This window comes from Larus michahellis, chromosome Z, assembly GCF_964199755.1.
Source record: "Larus michahellis chromosome Z, bLarMic1.1, whole genome shotgun sequence".
NCBI classification, from domain to species: domain Eukaryota; kingdom Metazoa; phylum Chordata; class Aves; order Charadriiformes; family Laridae; genus Larus; species Larus michahellis.
In genome coordinates this window covers 86,278,872-86,305,083 of record NC_133930.1, presented here as the reverse complement: position 1 = coordinate 86,305,083, position 26,212 = coordinate 86,278,872, and the positions used below count along the sequence as shown (strand labels likewise).

Below are 26,212 nucleotides of genomic sequence, written 5' to 3'. Positions count from 1 at the left end.
GGCGATGTAGAAAAATAACATTTTAAGGTCCCAGGGGCATGTGTTAGCATGGAGTTGGTCATCTATGCCCAACTCTGAGCTCCTGATTTTGGAACCAGGTTGTTCATGGCTGGCTAGGGGATTCCGCATGGAGTTGCACTGTGTGTAGGCACACCTGAGCAGATTGTCTGATTTATATAGCAGGGCAGTAGTGTAACCAAAATCATCTCGAGTTGTGTTCGGTTGTGTCACAGAGATGAATGAAAACTGATTTTGTAATGCAGCTCTAGAATGGGTTTCAATGTATACAATCCAGAAGGCCTAGAGGAATATTTCCAGGAATTTATGTATGTATACTATAGACATTATCTTCCATTATGCATGAGCAGTGAAACTAAATTCCTAATTGAGGATAAGTAAATATGTACTTAAAAAGATAAATAAATAAGTACAACTCCATTAGCTCTTATCATCGCCTTTTTTGGACCTAAGTTTTAAATGCATCAAAATGCATTTTGCATTTGCATGATTCCGCAGTGCTTTAAAAGAAGAGGTGCTCTCTTTTTTGCTAGCTTTTCCTGGTAAGAGATGAAGAATAAGGTGTTTCAGCTTTGGTTTTGGGTAACTTGGGACATGGTGACTCTTTCTGGAGTGCATCTATCCGTAATGTGCTTATGTTGGCATAGATTATGTATTTCCTAGCTCAAGCAAAACTTCATTTTGCTTTTCAGAAGGAACATGCAGTTGCTTTACCCCCCCCCTCTCCTCCACAAACTACATACGCTTTAAGTCAAGTGAAGCTGTGAAAAGATTAGGTCTGGTGGAAAGGAGAGAAATTACATTTCCATCTGATTCCAAGCACAAATCTACTATAGAGATAGCTTTCTCTATTGATTGTACTTATTTGCTCTCCTTTCTATAATTAATGGAAGCATACAATTGCTTCTTAGCTTGAGTTTATCATAGTGTGGCAAAAGTCAGATATCATCCCCGGATGACCCTTCAGATGTTAGTGTATGTGTATTAATAAGGTAAGTGAAATTTAGAAATCTACAATTGCTGAGGAGTAAAAAGAGGGCACGGTAATTTCAATTTCAAGTTATTTTTGACAGTGTTCCACCAATATTGAATCATCATAGATGCTATCCTTTTGCTAAATTAAAAAAAAATGAAAAGAAATGTGGCATGTAAGTCGGCATTTCAAGTTGACAAAACTTTCTGATTTATTAAATCTTACTAACAGTTCTCCTCAAGTTTAAAGCACAGTATCTGATAATTAATAATGAGGTCTAAAACAGAATACAGTCTAAATCAAATAGCAAATAATCCAATAGTACAATTTGTCAAAATTTCTTTTATTGAACAACCAAGGTCAGATTTTGCATTAGAACTGTTTATAAGAGGATGTGAAGGGCTAACTTTACACCATAGCAGATATAATTTTATCACATTGTGAAGTCCAAAGCCTGCCCTTGTCCCTAAACCTATGTACCATTTGATAATTTATACCTTTTAAAGTTAACAAGCTGCTTCAGAAACACAATCATAACTAAAACAAAGTAAATATTTAAATCATTGTGCACATCCACAGCAGAGGCTCATGGCTTGCAGAGATGCTGGGGCATGTGGTTTGTGAACAAGCCTTTGAGCTCCGAATACGAGTGTTGTGGGGAGTGGTGGACCAATGTGTATGTTAATGGTAGCGCTGAACGTTTCTGTGCACAACGGTCTGTTCAGTTGAAATGAGAAATTTCAGAATACCTTATGGAGCAAGAAAACGCATTATCCTGTCGTTTTTATCAAAGCAGTCACTAAATCATTAAAGTGCTTGGAAAACCATTGTCTAAGTAATCTAGTTTGTTACATTTTTGTACATACTCTTTGTAGTATTGTACGCATCTACAAGCAAAATCATCTGTATAGAGTTTAGAGAATATAAACCCAAATATTTGAGTAGCTTGTAATAAAATAATGATTGATATCTGTTATTTATTCTCCTAATATGCATTTTCCCTGGACCTACTGTTACCTTTTTTTTTTTTTAATTGACCTTTATTATATGGTTCCTTAAGTTAATTTAGTATTGGTAATTACTTCATCAGCAAATGTAGGAAGACTATTAGCTTGAAGTGTCTTGGAAAATGAGATTCTCATCAACAGGTCCCCAAACAGTTCTGTTCTTTTTACATTATCAGATAAAATGCAAAGGTTTTCACAGAAGCATCAGGTGGCTGAGGTTGGCAGGGACCTCTTGAGATCATTTTGTCCAACCTGCTCAAAGCTGGGTCACCTACAGCGGGTTGCCCATGACTGTGTCTGGTTGGGTTTTGAGTGTCTCCAAGGGTGGAGACACCACATCCTTTCTGGGCAACCTGGTCCAGTGTTTGACCACCCTCACAGTAAAAACCTTTTCTCCCTGCGTTCAAATGGAGTTTTCTGTGTTTCAGTTTGTGCATATTGCCCCTTGTCCTGTCACTGGGCTCGGCTGAGAAGAGACTGTCTCCATCTTCTGTACTCCCCTCATCTGGTGTTTATACCCATGGAAGAGATCTCCCAAGCCTTCTGTTCTCCAGGTGGAGCAGTCCCAGCTCTCCCAGCCTCTCTCATATCTCTTCAGGCTCTCTGATCCCTTCATTATCTTTGTGGTCCCTTGCTGGACTCACTCCAATAATTCCATGTCTTGTTTGTTTGTTTGTTTGTTTGCTTTTAATATACTGGGCAGCCCATAACATACAACTACAAATGCGGCCTCACCAGTGTGAGCAGAGGGGAAGGATCACCTCCCGTGACCTGCTGGCCACACTTTGCCTTGTGCAGCCCTGGAAGCTGTTGGTCTGCTTTACTGCAAGGACAGGTTGCTGTCTCACGATCAGTTTGGTGTCCACTGGGACCTTCTCTGCAGATCTGCTTTCCAGATGATTGAATCATAGAATGTGTTGGGTTGGAAGGGACCTCTAATGGTCATGTAGTCTAAAACCCTGCAGTCAGCAGGGACATCTTTAACTAGATCAGGTTGCTCAGAGCCTCATCCAGCCTGGCCTTGAATGTCTCCAGGGACGGGGCCTCCACCACCTCTCTGGGCAACCTGGGCCAGTGTCTCACCACCCTCAGCGTAAAGAACTTCTTCCTAATGTCTGATCTAACCCTGCCCTGCTCGAGTTTAAACATTGCCCCTCATCCTATGGCTACATGCCCTTGCCAACAGCCCCTCCCCGGCTTTCCTGTAGGCCCCCTTCAGGGACTGGAAGGCCGCTAGAAGGTCTCCCCGGAGCCTTCTCTTCTCCAGGCTGAACAATCCCAACTCTTTCAGCCTGTCCTCACAGCAGAGGGTCTCCAGCCCTTGGATCATCTTCGTGGCCCTCCTCTGGGCCCACTCCAACAGGTCCGTGTCCTTCTTGTGCTACAGACTCCAGAGGTGGACACAGTACTCCAGGGCCCCAGTGTTTACTGGTATATGGTTCCTCTCTGGGGGCAGGACTTGGCACTTCCCCATTTCTCCAGCCTGTCGAGGTCCCTCTGGATGGCAGCGTGACTGGTGTGTTGGACACTTCTCCCAGTTTTGCACCATCTGTGAATGATGAGGGGCAGGCTCTGCCCTGTCTTCCAGGTGACTAAAGAAGATACTAAGCATATTGGCCCCAGTATTGCTCCTCGGGGCACGCTGCTGGTGACTAGCCTGCAGCTGGACCTTATACCGCTGGTTGCACCACTCTCAGCCTGGTGGTGTAGCCACTCTTCAGCCTACCTTTCTGTCCACGTAGGCATGCCATGCTTTGTCAGCTCGTCAGTGAGGAAATTATGGGAGATGGTGCCAAAAGCTTTGTTAATGTGGAGATAAACACCACCTGCTGCCCTCCCTGCACCCAGTAAGCCAGTCATCTCATCGTGGCAGGATGCCACCTTGGTTTTGGTGACCTCCTTTAGAATTTACCAGCTTTGGTCTATCTGGCAAGCAAATAGGCTTCTTCAGATGAGCAAAGCACAAGTGGGTGCCACTAGGTGCCAGCAGTAGGTGAGCCGCACTGCCTGTGGAATTCCCCAGACCTTTAGGTATTTATACATTGCAGAGGATCAGATAACCAGTGTGAACTGCAGTAGTAATGTAAAATGTGGAAAAACAAATCACACCCCTGTCTGGTTTTCTGGTTGCTTTTAATTTTTATTCTTCCACACTGCTCTATACAAGCATCTTACCATATAATCTTTCTGATTTTTAAAGATTTATTGTGAGCTAGGCTGTGGTGTAGGCTGCTGGCTCTTCCCAGGTGAGCAGGCTTGCTGCAAAAGTTCAGTGAAACCACGCTCTCTGCCTGATGTGGTGGCACAGGACCGGGCCCCACCATCAGTGCCTGTTTGCAGCAGCTGTTCCAGGCCTTCTGGAACTCTTGTTGGTCTAAACATTGTGTATTTGTGTTTTCCTCTTTTAAGTCTTGATTTAACAGCCTCTCCCATATCCCCACGTCAGGCAATTCTTTTGTGAACAAACGTTTTTACTCTCTGTTGTCTAGTAGCGTGAAAGTGCGAGCGATGGAACTGGTGGCAGATAACTGCGTTCTGGCAGACTGTTTGGTAGATACTGTCTTCCATGGGAAATTCATGGATGATCTTTTGTTCCAGACTCGCCGTTCGCTGTGTCTACAGAAATCCCCTCTACAGGGTTTGTTGTGAACTTCGTGGAAGGACAGCTGTGGTCCTTCTGTTTGAAGTTTTTGCCCTGATTTGTATTGAAGGGCCTCTTCCTCCTCATCACCTGTCATTTGTATATCAGGCAGATGGGCATGAGAAGCCCGGTCGTCTCAGGAGGAAGATGCGCTCTCATGGCTGCTTTCTGGAGAGGTGTGCTCAGGGTGGGCAGGACTGGAATTCTCATTCCCAAGCCCACAAGGAGCAGCTGGTTTGAGTTTTCTTTCCAGCTGGCAGCAGCCAATTCCTTAGTGGTCTGCTGGGGTAGAGCCAGAAGCCCGTAAAGGCGTACATACTCAGTAAAATAGTTATTTATTTTTTAGGGCTTTTTCACATTTTCTTAGGGAACTCAATAAGTGTATTTGATTCCATCTGCAGAAATAATTCATGTGGGCAGATGTAATTAATAAGAAATTCAGATGAAGGATGCTGTCACTAGACAAAGGAGAACACTCGGAGGCATTGGTCAAGGTATAGGGAAATTGTTGTTAGTAGTTTTAACTCACATAAATTATTCACACTAGCTGCGTCATAGTTTTGGTACCACTATTTAACTGTTGCTGTTATGGTTGTGGTTGCTGTCCTGTCTCTCGGTGATGAATTTAAGGCCCCACAGTGTGAATGGCGGAGGGAGCGCTGGCTTGGCATCGTCCTCCCTGTCTGCGCAGCCCGAGACATCCTTCTGCTGCACACAGAGCGACCCAAGTGCTGCTAAACGTGCCTGTCATTAGAAGATTAGGTGTCCACCAGCAGTGAAAGTCCTCCTCTGAAATTAAGAAAAAAATGCTGTCGCATTAAGCAAAGTTCTTGAGTTGAAAGAAATACGGTATTTGTCAGTTTAATATTGAATGCAATATACTTGTATCCTTCTAGTCAGATGTTGTTGCAGGGTTACAATTACTCTTTTCATTAAATGAAAATTATTTTCCCCTTATTGTACCAATACCAACAGGAGCCATCTCATTAATTCTGTATTAATTTAGAATGCTAAATCGGGGAACAACGTTACAAAACTCTTGTAGGTAGTGTTTTCTTTTTGATTGGTGCAGCAAACTCTGGGAAACTGGATGCTGCTCACGAAGCTGTAAAGTTTTCTTAAGAAAAATAACACCGTTGTTGTCTAAGTGGAACAGCGGAAGCTAGTTGTTCTACTCTTTCAGGTCAATGTAGAATGCGTTTCTCAAATTACTATACTGGAGTGTAGTTAATCAACAGTTTATTATTTCTGAATATGAGTAAAGAATCTTTTCAGACAATTGCTTCAAAAGTGAAGTCATCTAACTGAAATGTGCATGGATTCTGTAGAAAGTGCTTTTATAGTGTGTTTATTGGCATTTGAGCTCCAGCAGAAAATGCACATTTTAAAGACACTTTACTCAGCATTGCAGGTCCATTGTCTGCTGTTTAATTTCTCACAGCAGAGAGCTGAGACGAGACCTGTTTTACCTTCCAAATGACTGATTTCTCGTCCATTGTAACAAGGCTTCAGAAACCAAATTTGCAAAACAGTTGTTAGTAACAATTCATGTGCCTTTAGAAACAAAGGAGAGAGGCACCTTCTGAAAACGAAAAAAAGAAGACCGCAAAAAGACTTCCTGCCAGTGTTGTGGGAGGTGCACAGCACTGCATGTGTGCTGTCATGTGGGGTGCTCAGTATCACCACTTTTCATCCAAGCACCCCCTTGACCGCTCTGGATGGCACTTCTCGGTCCATGCTCATGTCCTTTGCCCCTTTGCTGTCATGGAAGAGAAGTCATCCATGGCTTTGGGGGAAGTCCTCAGCATGGGGATGTGGGAGAGTGGCTGTTGGGACTGGCGGGATGAGGGGGAGCTCAGGAGGCATCGCTCAAGAAGAGGTTACCTTCCCAAGAGTGCGCCTGGTGGGAAATTTAGTGATCTACGTCTCCCTGTTGTATCCACAAGTCTAAGGGACTGGTTGGGGTGGGTCCCTGTCAGCAGCATCCCTGTCTCATCATGTTGTTGTCTTGAGAAGCAAAGTGCTTTCTTTTATCATCATGAAAAGTGATGGCTGTTTTACCATCTTTCAAGCCACTTCTGCAAAGAGCTCTTCCCAGATGGGTTTTGACCATATGAAAGAACCTGTCTTTTGGTATTTATTAGTTTGGAGCAGATGGGGTTTATTGCCTTTGAAGGCAGACAGCAGTGATAGATGACATTGCTTAAAAAAACGTACACCTTACAATTTCTTCTTTCTGTAGTGTTCTGTCCTCCATTGCTTGCTTTCCCTCTATGGAAAATACGTGAAGTTCTTTGGAAATTGCCATTAAATGAGGACAGCAACATATGTACTACTTAAAAATGAATTCATTGTTCTCCGGAGCTGCAATCAGGGACGTAACAAATGTTACGATTCTTTTCGTGGACCCTCTCACAGCAATATCCCAGTGCTCTGCAGTTCATCTGCAAAGTCGGGGAGAATTATTACCCTGCTTCCAGTGGTCGAAAATGAGGCATAGAGGGATTAAATGATACAGGCAAGGGCAGGTGCCTGCACCTGAAGCCACAGAAGCTACACAGATCCCTATCTTCATAACAAAATCATCAGTCCGTGTCATTTTTTTTAAATAAAACTTTGCTGGTTTGGGGAAAATACATCTTGTAGTAGAGGAAGGAGATGCTTTACTCCTTATTAATTTATTCCCCTAAGGTACTTCTGGGTGCTCATAGTGTCTGCCAAAATGTACGTTGTCTTCACCTGTTGGCATGGAGATGTTGGTAGTGGCCACATGTGTGTCATATATATGTCACATATGTGATCTTTCTTCATGCTATGGGAGTGATGACATCTGGAGGTTTCTTCTGCACCCATCTCCTATGATTTCTATTATTTCAGTGTATCACATCTCATCCAGGTCTATCAGAACCTGTAGTCACAGGCTCCTTCCTTAGGTGAGTGATTCTGACATGTGATCTTTTTTCTTTAGGGGTGATTTTTATTTTTCTGTCCTGAAGTGAATGCCAAAAGCATTTTGAAGTGATAAACTAATCTAAAATAAAGAAAAAGGTGGAACACTGTGACCAAGTCTAGTGCGCGAGTTGGCTACTACGTGATGCGAGATAACTAATTCCGCCAAACTCTTCTGCTTTGTAGCAAGGTGGCACTGAGGGAAGAATCTGGAACTCTTAATGATGCTTCATTACAGCCATTAATGATACATAATAAATGAGGTATTTCAATGTTTTACATATGAATCCTGAGGAAAGTGGTTTGGCTGCAGTCTGCTGTGTGCTTTCTGATTATCCATAAGGTTTAAAACAAGTGTTTCAGAATCACACCACTGGATTTACATCTAGACTTGCGTATTCCCAGGTGAACTGCACCAACCTGAGAGGGGTCCCAAGCATCCAGGGGTGTCTCTGTGGAATGGAGAGGTCTAGAAGGAGAGAATCCGTGTTTCCAAGTGGTTCTCGTTTCTCATCACTTGTGGAATATTATATTTACTGCAGAGAAACCAAACCCCAGAAAACTGAGAACCCATAGATCAGAAGCAGCCTGACACAGAGGGATGTTAAAGGAACAGAAAGGACTACAAAATTTGCAAGACACAGAGATTTTAAGGAGAGCCAGTTCTCTCTCGAGATTCAAGCTAAATTAAACCAAGATTTTCTTCAATGGGTAGAGATTAAGGAAATAGTTTAAGTGTCACACTACAGGTATGTAAGACTGGGCAGGCTCTAATGCTAAACAAATAACAATGCATATCCAGTCGTGAAATACGTATTCGGTTATACCTGAATGCATACTGAAATTCAGTTGGATAAAATCTACATTTTTATCGTTTCCTTCTTATCTCAGCTCCTTCTTTTTCAGCTTCTGATATTTCTGTAATGGCCAAGAAGGAATTTTTTTGAAATTTTATGAGGTGAATATCAGGTGGTATCTGCATACTGCTTTAAAATCTCAAAATATCTTCAGAATTAATATTTTAGGATAGAAAGGATGTGTTCTCTTTTATTTTCATGGAATACTTACATATGCACTTGTTAAAACAAACACTTAAGTTTAGTATTTCTCCACTCGAGACATTATTTGAAGAAAAAGCGTAAGGATGATCTGTAATTTACAGTTCACCAGTTGAGCTTTAGTATTTGTTTCACACCCATAGTTAATAAACAAGCGGGAGAACCCTTCTTATTACACCCTCATCTGCAGTGGGGGAAGGGGGGGAGGAAGCAGCTTTCAGTGTTTAAAGATGTGAAGATAGTTGAGTCATTTCCTCTGTGTTGAAACATATTCACGTATCGGGACTGATCTGACTCTCGTTCTGAGCGGCTGCAGTTGGCAGCGGCGGGCGCACGGCGTGTGCTCAGGGCTGTTGCTGCCAGCTGGAGGTGAGCCGCGTCCCCGAGCAGCTGCCAGCCCGCAGCCCGCCTCCCGTCCGCAGGTATCTCCCTGAAGGAAAAGGTGCTTGACTCAGTCCTGTAACTCGCTCCTGGCTTTTCAGACAGGTGAAAGCTGGAGGAACTTCTCAGTTTGGACTGTGTAAGGTAGGAATTTAGCTTTTTTTATAAGGTCTAATGTGCTCTGATATAGTATGCATCCTGCTTTAAAACGGAGGTAATTTAAAACTCTGTTTTGAAAATAATTAAATGTTTGCTTTTGGTGGAAACTGCATGCCCTAAGTGGGTAATACAGAACGAGGAAAGCTGCTCCTTCAGATTAGAGCGTATGAAATGACACGGAGAGAAGCATCACTCAGCATCACAGACTGATGTCTGCAGTAGTTTATAATACGGGAGATTTTCTGAAATCTCACAGTTGTCATTCTTTTCCTGAATTCTCCATGTTAATGGAAGAATCTGTTTATTTAGTTACTGACGGGTCTGGTAGTTGGAGCACCGTCCCTCTTCCTTTTCAATTGCTCTCGGATACCTGTCTTCTGCTGAGTAGTTTGTGTATTTTGATGGGTTTTGTGGCTGTAGCACACTGTCGTTCCTTAATGGCAATTGAACATATCTAAATATCTAGGCAGCACAAGGTTGAAGAAATCTAGCTTTCACTGTAAAATTGGAATCTTATTTTTAAAATGTTTTTTGCTGTTTGTGTTTTACAGACCAGTGTTATGCTTGTAACATTGCTCTTCTGAACTCTTGAGTACAGCAAGCACTAAGGAAGTTCCTCTTAGAAGCAGTTTAGTGTTGTTTTACTGATAGCAACACTAACGCTGTATTTGCTTTAAAGTTAATTAAAAATAAGTCAAATGCCATGTTGTGCTAGTTATATTTCCCAAAATTTGAAATATAACTTTGTCATGTAATTGAAATATAAAGCTCCTTCTGAATAACCTAGGTTATGTACAGTGTGTGTATATTTATGTATCTAATTGATTATGATTAATAATGTGGAAAATTAAGAATATTTTAATATGGTTTTCTGTTGTGAAAATGTGGACAGTGTATTTTTAAATACAATGACTGAAGATGACTTTTTTTAAAGAGAATGATGCATATGGCATGTATGTTGGCTTCAGTATTTATCTCATTTTGAAATGGAGAGAGCTAATTGTTCACAGATCATCTTTGATATGGATGTGACACCTGTCTCTGGTTCCCATTTGAGTTATCCTTCATGTGCCATGTTTGACAGAACTTGCAGTGTAATTCTGCACTCTTCAGGCAAGTGAGAGGATTTTTGTGCGTGATATTGCAAGTTTCTCTAGAGATGGCAGAAATGCTAGCTGTCAGAAATTAGGATCGTGCTGCATCTGCCTGAAACTTAGTCTTTGGAAAAACTAGAAAAGGGAAATGCAGACACGATTTTAATGCTTCACAGTTCAATAGCTTTAGGAGTTTAAGGTTTATTCAAGACAGAAAAAAGTATGTGATTTTTGTATTTTCAGTGTCATTTTCATCCACTTAACAGATTGCTTTTATTTCCCCATTTACTTTGTGCATAAATCACGTGTTCGTGAGTGCAAGTGCCTGTGTACTTGCACAAATGTACTCAGACAGCCAATGTGACTTCCAATAATCTTCTTAAAACCAGAATCGCACAGGAGTGCTCGTTCTTTTTGCTTGTCCTGGGAACAGAACAATTCTTCACAGACGAAACTCATATCTAATTTGCTTCATGATGATTTTCATTTATTCTGCTTAAAGAAGCAATTTTTTTTTTCATTTCTGAAAAAGATTATACTCTCAGGATTTTTGAGAGTGCAGGTAAATGCACTCTCGGGTGCATGCGGGAAGCGACCTCGTGTTTATCTGGTCATACACAGTATGTCTTGGTGTACCTTTGAAAGTAATGGGTTTCTTTACAGAAAAAGACTGGAACGTGCAGGGGAAGGGTTTAAGTTGCAACATATGTGAACATTGCAGCGTAAATGCAAGGCATAGATATATGTATAGGCTTGTTTTGACATGTTCAGGGTTGATGTGTGTCTTGGCCATGCTGTGCGCATAAGGGGTGGAGAGGGTGGTAGCTCTGAATGCCAACTGCAGCACTGCCGTACCAGGGCAGCCAGAAGTGGAAGGCAAAGCAACGCTTTGAGGAAAGGTAGCTGATGTCAGCGTATGCTTTATTTATTATGATATTTCAAAGTAATAGAGAGTCACAGGACAGCCAAGGTTTTCTGGGACCTCTGGAGATAGCCCAGTTGAACCTCTTGCACAGAGCAGGGTCATCTCAAGCAGGTTGCCCAGGACCACGTCAGAGAAGGTTTTGAGTATCTTCAGGGGCACCCTCTGGGCAACTCGTTCCAGTATTTGACCACCCCCATACAGGAAAAATAGCTTTTTCTCACAATTAAAATGAAATATGCAATATGCCTCTTCTGTCACAGGGCACCGCTAAGAGCCTGGCTGGTATTACACACACGAGTAGGACCTCCCTCTTGGATAGGAAACTCCTCTTCTCTAGGTGGAGCAGTCCCAGCTCTCTCAGCCTCTCCTCATACAACAGATGCTCCAATCCCTTCGTCATCTTTGTGACATGCCGTTGGATTTGCTGCAATATGTCTGCGTCTTTCTCGGACCAGGCAGCCTCAGCGCTCCAGATGTGGCCTCACCTGTGCTGAGCAGAAGAGGAAGAAGTGTTGAGTGACCTAAAACTGAAAATCAGCTGTTGAAAAAGGGGGAGGGCTCATGAAAAACTCCCTTTAATTAACTTTTTCTAGGGTTTTATTTTACATGCAAAATAGATTTAAAAGTGTTACTCTCTAATTAATTTATCAAGGCCCTTTACACATTTAGTGTATTTTTTTAAACTACCTTTCAGTTAGAGATGATCATTTTGTAAACAGTTGTGGGAAATTCTGGTAACTAAAGACTGAGGCCAGTAATGATCTTCACATTCCCGTGGGGTAAGGTAGCCTGTTGGTAACTTTTTTCACAAGTAAGATGAATAATCTGATAATAAAATTTGCTCTTGAAGTATTTTGTATACTATTTTTTATTTGGTAATTAACGGAGAGTGGTATCCTCCTTTCTAATATCACATCCAGAACTAAGAGTAGACCTTTCTCCTTTGCAACTCTATGTTTTCCTTACAAGCAATTTTCGCTCAGTTTCCCCCTAAAATAAAAATGGGGGAAGGGGGCAGGGTAGGGAGTGAGATGAGGGAGAAGGATGCAGCAACAGATTTCAGCAGGTTTGACCAAGTTGCCTTGAATTTCAAAGTAGTTCCCTTCTGTTTAACAGTCCTCCTTGAAGGGATTAACCCAGTGAAGAAACCACGGAGGCGTGCATCTCGAGGGCAAGTGCAGTTTATCAGTAACAGTGCAAGGGAAGCACCTTCTCTGGGAGCCTGCTTTCATTTGAGATAGCTCTAATTATCTGGGAATATCCATGGGATTTCTAGCAAGCTGTCTGCTTGTGGAAGAAAATCAATTCTTCTCCTTACACTACCATGTCTGGGCTTGTGCCAGTCCACTTGGATTGAAGAACTTCCTAGTCAGCAGTGAAGAATGAGGCAAACCCGGAGCTACCACATCCAATGTTGATGCTTGAGGAGAAGGAGTAACTCCCAGGGTAAACCAGTTCCTCTTCCAACTGCTGTTTGAGCCAGGGCACTTCATTTCGCCAAGTCCTTTACCTCACTTGTCCTTAAAAATCAGTAGTTAACAGTCAGTTGATTTGCTTATTTCTTTATTTTCTATTTTACCTTGTGGAACTGGCATTACGTCACCTGTTGTGGGACTCACTGTGAGGCTAAGTGACAGAAAGACCAGATGTCGGTTTCCTCTATGCGATGGGTCATCAGTGTGCCTGTGCTGGGACAGCGGGTCCTGCCTGCAGCTCAGGCCTGGGATAAAAGGCTTCAGCAGAGGCTACTGGTCAGTAGCCCGATGGAATTTATGGCAGGCGTTTGCAGTGCGGAGGAGAGGTGTCTGTCATTTCAGTTTCTCCTGGGCCCTTCAACGGGTGTTATCCCCTGCTCCCCTGGTGCTGGCGGTGGCTGGGCAGGGACTGCGCTAGTGCAGCCGTGAGGTGGGGCCCTGTAACGTTCACACCTTCTTCCAGCAAGGGTGAAGGATCTCACAATATTTATGTGCTTCACAAAGATGGGGAAAGTGTAGCTGGTGTGAACAACAGACAAAGGAAGGACATGTTCACCTGCCACCAGTGCTCATATTGGTTCTCCTAGGCTGAGTGGTCAGGATGCCTTGGGGGGGTCGTGTCACTTGTTTGAATCCACTTTAGCAGAACTGGCCTGTTGGTACTACATTATGGCTTTGTCACAACACTTGAATTGATGGGAATGTTTATTCCAGTGGTGCTGACAGTAATGAATTTTCAGCTTAATTTTCTGGTATCATCCATCCCCATCCATCTCACATTTAGCGCTTTGTGGGCACTCACAGATTACTGTGCTGATACTCTTATTTTACTCAAAGATGCTAGAACAAATTAATCTTCCAAGAGTTGTGCATGGTGATTTTTGTGATGATGGCACTATTTGCATTAAGGAAGGGACCAAAAATTTGTTCAGAGTATAAATTCATGAGAGAAGGTGAGCAGTTGCCTCCTGAAAGGTGACAATCAGCTATTTTTGTTATCCCCATTTTAGGATGAGTTTCTTAAACCAAGAGTTGATAAATATGATAATGGTTCATACATGCTTCGTTGTTACTGGAGTCATTTAGGCATAGTTTCCAGCACTTGCAAAATTTTGAGTCTCCTTGGGCATCATTGTAAGAATAGACTATATTTACACATTATTAATAAGAGCTATGTCTCTTCATGAGTTGGTAAGGGAAACATCTTTCTGAAGAGTCAATTCTTGAACTATGATCTGCCTCCATAAAAAATGCAAGGGCTAAACCAGCTAAAAACTCAGTTTTCCTCATCTGGAGAGGAAACAAGGAGAAACAAGGAGAGGGGTTGGAGAAACAAGGAGAGGGGTTAGTAAAACTGCCACCTTAGACTTCCGGGGGGCAAACTTTGACCTGTTCAGAAGACTGCTGGACAAAATCCCTTGGGAGGCTGCCCTGAAGGATATAGGAGCCCAGAAAGGCTGGACATACTTCAAGAGAGAAGTCTTAAAGGCACAGGAGGAGGCTGTCCCAGTGTGCCGAAAAACAAGTAGGTGGGGAAGGAGACGGGCCTGGCTAAATAGGGACCTTTGGCTGGACCTCCAGAACAACAGGAGAGCCTATGACCTCTGGAAGAGGGGGCAGGTCTCTCATGAAGACTATAAGGATATAGTGAAGCTATGCAGGGAGAAAATTAGGAGACCAAAGCGCAGCTAGAGCTCAACCTAGCTACAGCTGTTAAGGATAACAAAAAATGTTTCTATAAATTCATTAACAGCAAAGGGAGGATTAGGGAAAATCTCCCTCCCTTACTGGATGCAGAGGGAAATATCGTCACAAAGGCTGAGGAAAAGGCTGAGGTGCTCAACGCCTACTTTGCCTCAGTCTTTAGCAGTGGAACGAGCTGTTCCCTGGGCACCCAGCCTCGTGAGCTGGGAGACAGGGAGGGGAAGCTGAACGAGGTCATCGCAATGAAAGAGGAAGTGATCAGTGACCTGCTACACCGTTTGGATGCGCACAAGTCTATGGGACCGGGTGGGTTACATCCAAGAGTGCTGAAAGAGTTGGCAGCCGTGCTCGCCAAGCCACTTCCCATGATCTACCTGAAGTCATGGCTAACTGGGGAGGTCCCCATGGACTGGAGAGTAGCAAATGTAGTGCCCATCTACGAGAAAGGCACAAAGGAGGATCCGGGAAACTATAGGCCTGTCAGTCTGACCTCGGTAGCAGGGAAGGTCATGGAGCAGATCATCTTGAGTGCCATTACAACTCATATAATGGACAAGCAGGGGATCAGGCCTAGTCAGCATGGGTTTAGGAAAGGCAGGTCCTGCCTGATGAACCTGATCTCCTTCTATGACAAGATGACCCGATTATTGGATGAGGGAAAGGCTGTGGACATCGTCTACCTAGACTTTCAAAAAGCATTTGACCCTGTTCCCCACAGAATTCTCATGGAAAAACTGGCGGCTCGTGGCCTGGATGAGCATACGATCTGCTGGATCAAGCACTGGCTGGATGGGCGGTCCCAAAGAGTGGTGGTCAATGGAGTTAAATCCAGCTGGTGGGTGGTCACAAGTGGTGTCCCTCAGGGCTCGGTGTTGGGACCATTTCTGTTTAATGTCTTTACTTATGATCTTGATAAGGACATAGAGTGTATCATCAGCAGGTTTGCAGATGACACGAAGCTAAGCGGGAGTGTTGATCTGCATGAGGAGAGGGAGGCTCTACAGAGAGACTTGGATAGATTGGACCGATGGGCCAATGCTAACGGTATGAGCTTCACCAAGGCCAAGTGCCGGGTCCTGCACTTGGGCCACAACAACCCCACGCATCGCTACAGGCTTGGGGCAGTGTGGCTGGAGAGCTGCCTGGCAGAAAAGGACCTGGGAGTTCTAATTGACAAGCGGCTGAGCATGAGCCAGCAGTGAGCCCAGGTGGCCAAGAGGGCCAATGGCCTCCTGGCTTGTATTAGAAATAGTGTGACCAGCAGAAGGAGGGAGGTGATTGTCCCCCTGTACTCAGCACTGGTGAGGCCACACCTGGAGTATTGTGTCCAGTTCTGGGCACCTCAATACGAGAGAGATCTCGAGGTGCTGGAGCGAGCGCAGAGGAGGGCAATGAAGCTGGTGAAGGGCCTGGAGAATAAATCTGATGAGGAGCGACTGAAGGAGCTGGGACTGTTTAGTTTGAGGAAGAGGAGGCTGAGGGGAGACCTCATCGCTCTCTACAACTACTTGAAAGGCCATTGTAGAGAGGTTGGTGCTGGTCTCTTCTCACAGGTAATTAGCGATAGAACGAGAGGGAATGGGTTCAAGCTGCAGCAGGGGAGGTTTAGACTGTACATCAGGAAAAAATTCTTCCCAGAAAGAGTGGTCAGACACTGGAATAGGCTGCCCAGGGAGGTGGTGGGGTCACCATCCCTGAATGTGTTTAAGGGTCATTTAGATGTGGTGTTGGGGGATGTGGTGTAAGGGAGAACTTTGTAGAGTGGGGTTGATGGTTGGACTCGATGATCCCAAGGGTCTTTTCCAGTCTAAATGATTCTGTGATTCTAGGATCTGTCTCTTGATGACAAAGCTCTGGTAACAGACCATGCTGTTTAATTGAACAATCATAAGATCTTCAGTAACTGACAGAGGAAAGCAGTGATGCTGCCTTATACACCCACTAAGAAACTGTTTGCTCTAAGGCTGTGGGCTGTCCACACCTCTCAGTAAATTAAGTTCTCTTAGATTGTGTTCTACTGAAAAGCTGTTGGAAGACTAGAAGAGAACTTGTGTCAACCTGAAGAAGAGGCAGCTTGTCAAGCAGCCTGAGGGGAGCAGTAGGTGGTGGTGTTCAATACAGCCTCCAGAAGAAGAGCAGCCACTGGCGCCCAGGAGCGTTGGTACATGGCCTTGGGTTAACAGGCATCCAGGATTTGTCAAAGGTTAGGCATTGGCTCCCTGACAGAAGCTCAGCGTTGTAATACACAACCTAATAAATGTTTTACATGTCTTCTAGAAAAAGAACCAATCACTGGAAATGGCCAGAAGAAAAGAAGTAGTAAAACTTCGGAGAGAAAATGGCACTTGCTGCTGTTTCACCTGAGCAACTTCCTCATTGCTTCACCGGTCAGCAGACAGGCATTCTCTTGGAAAGCTGCCTGCATTTTGTTCCATTTTCCCTGCCCCTTGATTAGTTATTTGTGACGGTAGGGGTTTATTCTGGAGCTGGGGGTTGTCTTGTCTCTCTCTGATACTTGACAGAGAGGCACCCGGTAATGCCCACAGGAAAGCACTTTCCCATTTTATCTGGTGTTTGGTGATACCAGCCCCTAAGCAGACGTGTGCACTGCTGGAGACTTGTGCCCTGTGGTGGATACCACTGCTCATAAAGCCTTCATTTCTGCTTAGGAGATCAGGATGTCTCTGGTGGGTGGCATTTGTCTGTTCTGTTTTCAAAGATATTTCTCCCCCTCTGATATTTGGTAAATCGATTCAAGATTGAGGTGGGTTCTTGAGGGGATTGATATGGTCCAGTCTCCATTTTCACAGAATTTCAGGACCTTTCTGAGGAATTCTGACAGATTGCTTTCTCACTTTTTTTCATCTTACAGCAGTCGGTGATGGAGCCGAAATGTGAACAGTTTGTCAGCTCTCTGAAAGATAGATGTGATTTTCTGCATTGGGTATAGACCTGGCAACAGCAGGTTTGGCTATTAGAGGAGTGGGCCTTCTCCTTTTCTCCAGCCCAGAAGCACCACTGGTACTGTTCCTTGCAAACTGTATTCCACCTTGCAGCTGATTTTTCTCCTGGGAACTCTGTGTATCTATCAGGGTTGGGTGAAGGAACAGTAGAACAACTGACCTGGTTACAACTTTTTCTCATCTCACCACCTTTGTATCCACCCTGGAACTTCTCGTTTCTGCCATCCCCAACTACTTCTCAGGGCCACAGGATGACAATACTGACTCTTTGCCATCACTGGGGCCTCCCTGAAGTTCTTGAAAGGCCCGAGCAGTAAATCCATGCCTGCAATTGTGAAGATGTTCACTGTAGTGAAAAGCTGTGATCTTGTGTCATGGGACTGTAGTCTTACCTTTCAACATCAGTCATTATTCTTAGTGTGGAGTTCTGCAGTGATAGTAATCAGTAGTGCAAAAGTTAGCTATGACATGCTTGACCATTGCACGGAATCACGGAATCTTCAGAGTTGGACGGGACCTCTAGAGATCATCTAGTCCAACTCCCCTGCTAGAGCAGGATTGCCTAAAGCACATCCCTCAGGGCTGCATCCAGGCGGGTCTTGAAAATCTCCAGAGAAGGGGACTCCACAACCTCCCTGGGCAGCCTGTTCCAGTGCTCTGTCACCCTCACCGTAAAGAAGTTTTTCCGTGTATTTGAACGGAACTTCCTATGTTCTAGCTTGTGCCCATTGCCCCTTGTCCTGTCGCTGGGAACCATTGAAAAGAGCCTGGCTCCGTCCTCCTTAAACCCACCCTTTAGATACTTGTAAACATTAATCAGGTCCCCCCTCAACCTTCTCTTCTCCAGGCTAAAGAGCCCCAGCTCTTTCAGCCTTTCCTCATAAGGGAGGTGCTCCCGTCCCATAATCATCTTGGTTGCCCTACGCTGGACTCGCTCCAGTAGTTCCCTGTCCCTCTTGAACTGGGGAGCCCAAAACTGGACGCAGTACTCCAGTTGTGGCCTCACCAGTGCAGAGTAGAGGGGGAGAATGACCTCCCTCGACCTACTGGCCACACTCTTCCCTATGCAGCCCAGGATGCCATTGGCCTTCTTGGCGACAAGGGCACACTGCTGGCTCATGGATAATTTGCTGTCTACCAGGACCCCCAGGTCCTTCTCCTCAGAGCTGCTTCCCAGCATGTCCGCCCCTAACATATACTGGTGTTTGGCATTCTTCCTCCCCAGGTGCAGGACCCTACACTTGCTTTTGTTGAACCTCATTTGGTTCTTCTCTGCCCAGCTCTCCAGCCTGTCCAGGTCACGCTGGATGGCAGCACGGCCCTCTGGAGTGTCGGCCACCCCTCCCAGCTTGGTATCATCAGCAAACTTGCTGAGGATACACTCTGTCCCCTCATCTAGGTCATTAATGAATATATTGAACAAAATTGGTCCAAGTATTGACCCCTGAGGGACACCACTGGTTACAGGCACCTTCTATCTCTGGAAAGCATCCTTTTTTTCTTTTCTGTACTTAAACATTTTTTGTGTCAGTCAAGACAAGTGGAGAGTATCTAAAAGTATCACGCAACAGTTCTAGGCTTTGCCATGGACAGGAAGAAAACCCAATGACTTCAGTAATGGCTTCTTTCAGACTGTTAAGCCTGAGTATTACTGATCTTTTCAACACAAAAGACCTACTTTTTGTCATATTCAAAATTGGAAACCTTGAATTACTCCTTAATTGGCATCTTGCAGGGCAGGCTGAGGTTCTCATCCTCCGAGATGCCCAGACAGGGACATGTGGATATCTGTTGGATAGATGACTGCAGAAAATATGTGTGTGGTCGTTACTTTGCACATCAATCTTGTATCAAAGACTAGGCAGTAGATGTCTCTGTTGAATTAAAGAACTCACATGAACAATATAATAGCTGTAAGGCTGTGGGGTGTTTCAGGAAAAAAAAAAAATGTGCATAAACGTATCAGAACTAATACCCATCTCTTACAGGTGTATAGGTTTTCCCAGTGAAGACCAAAAATTGCATGGTTAGCGCTTGACTGTCCTTCTCATTGCAAGTTGTTTTTTTCTACCATATTTTTCTTTGTCACTATTTGTTGCACTGCTTTTACCAGATTTTGGTTGAACTGTTTCTGGACATAACAGTTTAACTGTTGGTGGTAGGAAGCCTTTCTGTGACCAGCTGGTATAAAGACTGTTAGAAACCACACAAGAAAATGCCTTTAAAGGAACAAGGATGGTTAGACTCTCCTGGTCTTGTTTAGACACTATGAAAACTTAAGCAGTGCAGAATCTTGCTCTGTGTTTTTGCGTGTAGGCTTCACCTGAATACAGGTTAAGATGAATTTGATTTCCAGTTTTTGGAAGTGTTTTCTTCACATTGAACCAAAGTGATCTTGATGATAATTGTTGCCTGGAAAAAATGACTTTGTCCAATTCAACTGAAGTCCCTGTTGAGTAATTATGATACTGTATTGGAACCTCCTCTTCAGTAGAGTTACTAGTTTCCATGCAGCAAGGAAAGATACTTCTGCAGAGGTACTTGTAGTACATTTCAATAGTACTGGTTTAACTGGAGAAGTTTTGTTGTGGGAACGTGTCAAAAACACTTCTTCCTGGTTCATATCTTGTTTCTGAAAAGCAAGTTATTTCTGGATGCCAGAAAATAAAGTCTTTTCTTATGCTTTAATGGAGATAACCCCAGGTAACTAAATGCAGTAAGGAATAAATTATTTTTCTGTTAACATAGCTTTCAGGCTTCCATAAATAAGCATCTGGATTTTGTAGGGCGTAAAGGCAAGGCAGTTTAGATAATGTATTCTTCCAATGGATGTGAAGCTTCCATTTATACTGGATCTTGCAACCATGTTGTGAGTAAATGTTTTTTTGTTGTTGGTATTTCACAGTGACCACTTTTGCACAAATGAAAATAGAAGAAGAGCTCAGTGCTGGGGGGGGATAGAGGGTTAGTGGTCCCATGTGTTTGGTTGCGTTCGGATATGTGTGCGTTGTTTGCTGGGTTAGGGCTACTTTTGTTGAATGCTTTGTGTAGTTGCTGCTGAACAGCCAAAAGCCTGACTTAGAAATGTGGGTATCATCTGCAGAAAATAGTTTTGTTTTCCTTTACTTCAAACAAAGCAGAATGTTTCCTTATTGTGTGCTGTGAGGATTTTTTTGAAGACAAAGCAATAGGAATACCCCAGCCATTGTGCTGATCTACGGTTTTAATTAGATAAGTCAAATCAGAAAGGCATTGGTTTATCTAGCATAACTACCTAATTTAATCCTGATCTCTGTAATGTTATTCGGAAGGGAATTATACACAGCCCATCCCTCTCTTCATCTCGGGCAACGAGCTCCTCCTGAACAGGCACCCGCAGTGGCTGGGGAAGGGTTTGTTCCATGGCAAAGGACTGTGCGGATGCTGGCGAGGACACTGGGGTTTCTCCGTACCAGCCTCTGCCACCAAAGCTGTTGTAGAAGAACAACTCTGCACGTGCTATTTTCTGGTTTGATGAAGAGGCATTGTCAGCAAAAAAGGTGCTAAAAGAAATGGTTCCAGAGCAAACCAATAAGTTGTAACAAATCACTTTGTTCGGAGAGTAAAATCTAAGTGTCAAACCAGCTGAAATCTTAGCAAAAGCAGAAGTCAAATAGGTAATTTTAAAGACAATGGACTGATACTGATATTTCTGTACTTACAGTCTTGATCAAACTAGTAAGAAATTTGTAACTCGATAGTTGAAATACCAAATATAGTAGTTTAAAATTTCTGTCTCCTACAAAGGAATTGCTCATCAATAGTAGATTAAAAAGCTTTGAATTTATCAAAGCAGGACCAGACAGGGGGAAACAAAGTGGTAAAATTTGGACTTTAAAAAAAACTGTACCCACTACAAAGAGGTTGGGGCAATATACTTTTGAGGATGAAGAGAGGAATGAGGGTTGGAAAATGCAGCAAAGAATTATCTGCCTGTACTTATATCTGAAAACAAAGACTTTCTTCAGTCCTTGGAAGGCTTACAGTCTAAATCCCAGCGCTTGCAATTTGTTGTGTGTAGGTGAGCTATTGTGTCTGTAAGAAACGCTGATAACCCCAGAAGGATTTGGCATAATGACAGCAGTTGCTTTTCACAGAAGAGACCAGACGAGAGCTTTTAATTTGTGATATAAGAAGGGAGGATAATGACACATGGGGAGGGTGGGGAGGACAGGATGGAGTCTAGCAGAACGGGGAAGGAGGCTGTGGTTGATTTATTCAAGAGTAAATTTATAACCTTGGTGGAGAAGGGATCATTTGTTTTTATTTTCTGTTTGCTTTAGCATCTTCGTCTCTGTAAGTGATGCTGCAGAAATAAAATTTTAGGGTAGATTTGAATGAATAAGTGGCAGCAAACTGAGTTTTCCATGCCCAAAACAGGGTATGGAGACAGATGGAAGGAGGAAAACTTTGTGGAATATCTTCTGATTCCTTTGTCGATATCGGCATTTGGTTTCCTTTGCTGCCAGACAGGCTTAGTGCCTCAACTGAAAAAAGTGATTTGAAGTGTACTTCTGAATACCAAAACTTTCAAAATGTTAACATGCTTACATCTTTTATTACTGTTTCTCCATCTACTCATTATCTTTTCAGAAGGAAATGTCGCAAGCTGTTGCCAGTAGTTAGTTTGATACTGAAAACGAGCATTTGTTTTGGCTTGCTTTCAAAGAAAATCAAAGAGCAACAATTAGGACAGGTGTCACCAAAAATATTCCCATTATTCTGCAGATGTAAATGGTCAGCATTGCTATCTGATTGTTAAGCGTTTTCTTTAATAAGCAGATTAAATGGCCAAAAAGCTTGGGAAAGAGGCTGAATCCTTTATGCACTCGTGACTCTTGTTTAGCCACAGCGTATTTCCTGACAATATAAACTAGAAGGTCATATTCAGAGCATACTGACAGACATAAAAATGTGTGTGTCTGTATGGATGTGATTAATGCCAACTTAAAAAACATCTTTATTCTGCAGAAATAATCTTGAATTTATAGTTCGTCATAATTGAGACATTTCAGATTAGCCTGTATGCACTGTTGCCATTACGTGATAAAGAGCACACGTACAAAATCCAACTTCCACAGTTCTTCAGTACATTTTATCCAATTCAAAATCTTCAACAGTTGAGGCTTTTCACATTCGTGGCATATCTTGTCTATGGGAAACATCTGTTCTATGGCAAGCTTTAATGAAGTAGCCAGCCCCATCTGAAGCACATACTTGGTTAATCAAAAAGCGCGTTATAGAATCATAGAGTTGCCCAGGTTGGAAGGGACCTTTCAGATCGAGTCCAACCATCAACCTAACTCTGACAAAAACCAGCACTAAACTATATATATAAATATATAAAAACTATTTATTAGTGCATATAAAATGCTACTAATAATTTCTGCACATTTCCAATATTATTTAAAATCCCAGAGTGTTCTTTTATATTGTTAATGAAGCGGATTCACATTATACACCTCCCTTTTTATTTAGGGAATAAGGAAAATAGAATGAATGAGATGAAGTGAGCCATGTAACTGTTCTTACTCAGAAGTTCGTCAGTTCTTCCTGACTTGCCGTCAACCAGAACACTGGCATACAAAGTGTTTAGGACATGATCATCGTAACTCTTAAGTTAGATAAGTAAATACTTTTCAGCAAAATTAAAAATTGCTTGTCACTTGACTTTATTGTCATGACTTTGAAGCACAGTCAGTTCCCATTAGTTGCACCGACGAGGAGTTGACAGCCACTTGGATATTGAGAATTTCCGAATTTCTTGCAAGCGGGTGTTTCCAAAGCATGAAGCTTTGACAAATGAAAATGATCTGAAGAAATCAGTTTGAGCCAGGCATAACTGGAGTGGAAAATTCTGCTTATGCAATATTGAAGACACGGTTACATTACTTGAAACTTTTTCATATTTTTTTTATGTTTGAAAGCTGATAATATTTCACGCCTTGCTGTGAACCCTCGGCTGTTGGTGTTCTACTGCTTCCTCCTTGCGGGACACTTTGGTTTGATTTCCTCTATGGCGTGCCCAGGAAAGCCGGTTTATTTCACCGCCACGTTTCCTGGCAGCGACCCGGGTCTGCAGCACGACAGCCACGTGGCCAGTTCCCCGACACTCCTCTGTGTGACACCTGCCACACTGCCCTTTTCCCTCGTCTGCTGAAGGAAGTGTTGATGCTGATGCCTTTGGTTTATGCTGGGGAGGAAAAAAAAAAGTGCTTTTTGCTTGTCTTATCAGTGTTTCTGGCAGAATACTGAAATGGAACAGCAAATCAGCAGAGCTGTAACCCATTGCTTAAATGACTCGGATAAGAGTATTACTTCAATCTAGTTGATATGCATTTCCAAAATATACTTTTAAGCATAGGAAAATATTAGGTGGTGTTTTTTTTTCTTAGCTGTACTGAAAAAGATTTTTTTTTTTCTGTTTTTGGAAGGGGGAGTGTGTTACAGGTGTAGATTTAATTTTTTTTTTAAACTGCTGAATATTTTTGGTTTTGAAATTGAACAAACTATATCAAATTTTACAATCTGTTCATCTGAAGTGGTAATTGGTTCCTGCAGCAGAGTTCTTAAATCTCTTATGTACCCTGAATTGCTGGGAGAAAGTCATGATAGTGTATGGTATATAAATTGTAGGATGGCAGCAAAGCCATTGGTCCCTGGGGTTGGTTTAGCTGATTGATTGTTAGAAATATTAAGAGCTTTGAAGGAGAGTGTTTGTATTTGTGGAGATATGAAAGGGTGATAGATAGTTTTCAGTGGCAAAAATGGTAGTAATCTTCAGGGTCTCAGTCTGGGGGAAGTTACTGAGTTAGCCTGAAACTTTGTGATGTGATTTGTAAGAAGGTTGCACAGATGATGTTACCGATTCTCATCTTTTAGCCATAAATTGCTAGTCTGACTTCAGTACATTGACCCCTGACTTCGGTAATGCCTAGTGACCAGAATCAGATTCACTGTCTTCTTGTTTTACAGTATGTTTTTAGCAAACTGGGAAAAATGATGTGATGTGGGAATGGTGGTGATTTCAGCCATCCCGTCAGTCTCAAAGTGACATCATTTTTTGTGCATCCTGAGGGGGAACTGGGTTCTGACCAGTAATGCTTCATAGAGTCATTTAAGTGCAGTGTTGGGGGATACGGTATAGGGGAGAACTTTGTAGAGTGGAGCTGATGGTTGGACTTGATGATCCCGAGGGTCTTTTCCAACCTGAATGATTCTACGAGTCTATCATATGGTGGATGCACTGGATGTACAAAGACTGGGATAGCTTTTTCCTTTATTACTGGTGTGCAGCTACTCACACGTACCTGCCTGCCAGCTAGCTTACAGTCCTTTTACATGCTCAACACTTGTTCAGTGGAAAAAAATAGGTTTTTCATCTAGTCGTTAATCTACTAAATCTGGAAAACACAGTGAAGTGTCTCTCCTGGTGTGAACAAAAGAGGTGGAAATACTTGCCTGACTCTTCATACCAGTGAATCACAAAGGGTTTAGCAGAATTTTTTTTGGAGAAAATTCAATTATTTTTTTCCTTTATCTGATGCAGAAATGGGAGTTTAAAAAAAATAATCAAAAGCTTTAATTACCCTCTTGACAATAATTCGGGCTTTGTGTCAGCTTGGGTGGCAGAAACTCCTCATGGATACTAGTCACAGGCATCAGAAACCTAATTTTTTTTGACTCTAAAATGCACAAACTCTTTGCATTGGTTTCTGTGTGGACAATAATGTGACAGTGGTACAAGTCCTGAGCAAGGGCATGTTCTTCCACAGCTCCGCCTGGTCTTATATGTCTCCAGAATGGCAGATGTCTAAACCCCAGAGCTTCTGTAAAAGTGAGCCAACGTGTTATTTCACATTGTTAGACTAACAGCTTAGCTCCATAAGTGCACTTAATACACACTCATGTAGTAATGCTCTCTTTGATTTTTTGTGTTAAAATACAACACTGAGTGTTTTCTAGTTAGAAGTTGTCCATTCTGCTGTCAGTTGGTGGCTGTTCTAATAGAGTGTCCATCATGGGCTTGGCTTGCATACCCCTCCAATGGAAAAGGGTTCAGATGACTTACAGCTAATAAATAACCCAGCTGAATAGGGGTTGTTGGGCTAAATAGGAACCAAACGGAAAAAAATATTTTATTTCTACTTCTTGGCTTTGTTGCAGATAGTCTTCTTTCAGATTTCACATGAGTTTTCATACTATGGAGATAGTTCTTGGAGAAACAGGCACTTGAAGGAGTGCCACTCGTAGGGGCCATCTGAACCCTGGCCGGCGTGAGCTCGGTGTTCCCGCTGGCTGGAGGAAAGGGTGCGTTTTCTGGGCATGGCTGAGCATCCCTTGACACGCCGTGAGCCAGGCGCGAGCGGCAGCTGCAGAGGCGTCGCAGTGCAGGCTGTTGGGGAACCTCTCCCCGAGGTCTCACTGAAGGTGAAGCACCTCCTGTTGCTGCTCCCGCTGCTTGGCAAGGGAAGAACGCAGTTAAACAACAGAGTGCGACTGAGGACAGGTTCAGTCACCAACACCTCCATCCCGACCTTCGCACGTGGCCTGTTTTCAAGACGATCAGCGTTCTTTAATCTCTCTATCGAAATTCACTGTGTACAAGGCTTCAGTGTTTGTGCCAAATACTAAATTTTTCTTAAAACAGATACCTTTTGATTCTACAGGGAATTGTAGGGTCCAAGAATTTAGCCATAGTTTAGCTAAAAAGGATATTTTAAAGTAAAATAATGACAGACCACTACTGAAAATCAGTGCAAAGGAGTTAATTCAGTCATTGCCTTCAGACAGGCAATTTTGCCTATGTGAAAATACGGTTACTTG

The 26,212-nt window shown here is 43.0% G+C and overlaps 1 protein-coding gene across 4 annotated transcripts in view; it reads left to right on the top strand.

Moving 5' to 3' along the window:
• MCTP1 (multiple C2 and transmembrane domain containing 1) overlaps window positions 1–26,212 on the top strand; it is a 286,934-nt gene that overhangs the window by 82,228 nt on the left and 178,494 nt on the right. Inside the window, exon 1 of one of the 4 annotated variants that reach the window (XM_074569630.1) lies at window positions 8,899–9,171. The exons of the other annotated variants lie outside the window; for them this stretch is intronic. The gene's annotated coding sequence lies outside the window, so the exon portion shown is untranslated. Of the gene's footprint in view, window positions 1–8,898; window positions 9,172–26,212 lie in introns of those variants that run through there. 4 annotated transcript variants of the gene reach the window in all.